Source organism: Armigeres subalbatus, chromosome 3, assembly GCF_024139115.2.
Source record: "Armigeres subalbatus isolate Guangzhou_Male chromosome 3, GZ_Asu_2, whole genome shotgun sequence".
NCBI lineage: Eukaryota > Metazoa > Arthropoda > Insecta > Diptera > Culicidae > Armigeres > Armigeres subalbatus.
The window spans coordinates 376,108,308-376,111,699 of NC_085141.1; positions in this window are offsets into that span (position 1 = coordinate 376,108,308).

Consider the following 3,392-nt stretch of genomic DNA (forward strand, 5'->3'; position numbering starts at 1 on the left):
CGGGGTCCATCGGCGACTTCGATATTCTGCATTCTTTCGTTCCGAAAACCTTCAGCAGCTTTTCAATATAATTGCGCAGACTCAGCTTGTACATTCCATCGACGTGTTGAACTACTACGCTGAGGAAATGCTTTACTTCATCCAGCAGACAAGTTAACTCTAAATTCGCACGCAAACCTTCACAAATCTTATCCAGTTAATTCTCGTCCGTCGATGCGACTAACAGATCATCCATATATATCATCAGGAATACCTACGCTTTTCCACTGTATTTGACGTACAAACAAAGGTCAGACGAACAAGCCTTAAACCCGTTCTTCACTAGCACTTCGTCCAGACGCTTATCCCAGCACCGGGGTGACTTAAACCGTAGATGCTCCGCTGAAATTCACATACATGGTTCTCCTTGCCCGCAACTTCGAATCCTGGTGATTGCCACAAAAAGACGTTTTCATCCAGATGTCCATATAGGTATGCCGTTTTTATGTACAAGTGGCGACATGTTATACTTCGACGCCACCGTGAGGAACGTTCCAAATGTTGCCTGCCATCCTACTGGAGCGAAGACGCCATCCACATCAATTCCGGTTAGCTGGGCGTACCCTTGAGCAACCAATCGTGCCTTGCCCTTGACGATTTGGTTGTCTTCATTTCGTTTGACTCGGTAAATCCACTTTGAGCAGATAACTTTCTGGTCTTTCGGCCGTGGAACCAGCTTCCATGTCCCGTTTCGCTGATGAGCGACAAGCTCTTCGTTCATGGTTTCACGCCACACCGGATCTTGCAAAGCGTCTCGATGATTTACTGGACCTTCCACTGCACACGCAGCATATCCGACGCATCCCAGATCATATTCCTCCAGGTACCTTGGCCGCGATCCTTGAGTAGCACGTCGAGACCGACGAACACCAGCTTTTAGTTCACTGTTTTCCTCACCATCAGCTTTGTTGTTTACAGGAACCACTGTATTATTAGCCTCTTCCTTGGCTTCTTCTTCATCCTTCTCTTCTTAGAAGGGAATCAGCTGAATATTTTCCTCCGCATTCTTGTTCGCTCCGCATTCTGTCGCGCTTGGTTCCGCCCACAAGCATGTACTTTGTCTTCACATTTCAGGCGGGTGTATAGTTCTGCCACCTTTGCAAATGTTAGGTCGACAATGTCCATGTCATCCGCGACACAAATAAATTGACTGGATCTGTTGAAAATCGTACCCCGGCTGTTACACCCGGCTCTCCGCATGACACCTTCTAGCGCAGTGTTGAACAACAGGCACGAAAGTCCATCACCTTGTCTTAGTCCTCGGCGCGATTCGAACGAACTGGAGTGTTCGTCCGAAATCTTCACACAGTTTTGCACACCATCCACCGTTGCTTTGATCAGTCTGGTAAGCTTCCCAGGGAAGCTGTTCTCGTCCATAATTTTCCATAGCTCTACGCGGTCTATACTGTCGCGACATGTCGTATGCCACCTTGAAATCAATGAACAGATGGTGCGTTGGGACCTGGTATTCCCGGCATTTTTGAAGGATTTGCTGTACAGTAAAGATCTGGTTCATTGTCGAGCGGAGCCGGATTGATAACTTTCCACGAACTCATTCACTAATGGTGACAGACGACGGAAGATGATCTGTGATATCACTTTGTAGGCGGCATTAAGGATGGTGATCGCTCGAAAGTTCTCACACTCCAGCTTGTCGCCTTTCTCGTAGATGGGGCATATAATCCCTTCCTTCCACTCCTCCGGTAGCTGTTCAGTTTCCCAGATTCTGACTATCAATTTGTGCAGGCAAGTGGCTAGCTTTTCCGGGTCCATCTTGATGAGCTCAGCTCCGATACCATCCTTACCAGCTGCTCTATTGGTCTTTAGCTGTTGGATGGCATCCTTAACTTCCCTCAAGATGGGGGCTGGTTAGCTTCCATCGCCCGCTGAACTGACGTAGTCATCTCCTCCGCTGCCTTGACTTTCACTGCCTGTACTCTCAGCGCCATTCAAATGTTCCTCGTAGTGCTGCTTCTACCTTTCAATCACCACACGTTCGCTCGTCAAGATGCTCCCATCCTTATCCCGGCACATTTCGGCTCGCGGCACGAAGCCTTTGCGGGATGCGTTGAGCTTCTGATAGAACTTGCGTGTTTCTTGAGAACGGCACAGCTGTTCCATCTCCTCGCACTCCACTTCTTCCAGGCGGCGTTTCTTCTTCTGAAAAAGGCGGGTCTGCTGTCTCCGCTTCCGTCTATAACGTTCCACGTTCTGCCGGATACCTTGCTGCAGCGCGACCACCCGCGCTGCGTCCTTCTCCTCCAGAATCTGTATGCACTCTTCGTCGAACCAATCGTTCCGTCGACTTCGTCCCATATACCCGACGTTGTTCTCCGCTGCGTAATTAATGGCTGCTTTAACTGTATTCCAGCAGTCCTCAAGAGGGGCCCCATCGAGCTCATCCTCTTCCGGCAACGCTGCCTCGAGATGCTGCGCGTATGCAGTGGCGACATCACGTTGCTTCAGTCGCTCTAGGTCATACCGCGGCGGTCGTCGGTACCGAACATTGTTGATGACGGATAGTTTTGGGCGCAGTTTAACCATCACCAGACAGTGGTCAGAGTCGATGTTAGCGCCACGATATGTCCTGACGTCGATAATGTCGGAGAAGTGCCGTCCATCAATCAGAACGTGGTCGATTTGTGATTCTGTCTGCAGTGGTTATCTCCAGGTGTACCGATACGGAAGGCTGTGTTGGAAGTAGGTGCTGCGAATGGCCATATTTCGGAGACGAGCCAGCCTCGGGCCGCAAGTCTCTAAACAAAGACAAAAAAAAAAGGCCATATTCTTGGAGGCAGCGAAATCAATTAGTCGTAGGCCGTTTTCGTTCGTCAGCCGGTGTGCGCTGAACTTCCCAATAGTCGGTCTAAACTCCTCCTCTTGGCCAACCTGAGTGTGGGCTGTGGACGTTGATTATGCTGAAGTTGAAGAACCGGCCTTTGATCCTCAGCCTGCACATTCCTTCATTGCTCGACCACCACCCGATCACACGCCTTTGCATATCGCCCATCACTATGAAAGCTGTTCCCAGCTCGTGTAGATGGTATGATTACCTCTAAACGTTCGCATCATTGATACCTTCCAACAAACCTCCTGCAGCGCTACGATGCCGAATCCACGGTCCTTGAGCACATCGGCGAGTATGCGTGTGCTCCCGATGAAGTTGAGAGATTTGCAGTTCCATGAACCGAGTTTCCAATCGCTAGTCCCTTTTCGTCGCAGTGGTCTTCGCCGATGGTTCCGGCCCGTACTCTCTTGTTGATTGTTCGTTGCTTATGTTTTTAAAGGCTGGCGGAGGACCATTCCTCCTTATTCCCGGTGGACCATGGTGCACAGTTTCACTTAGAGTCCCT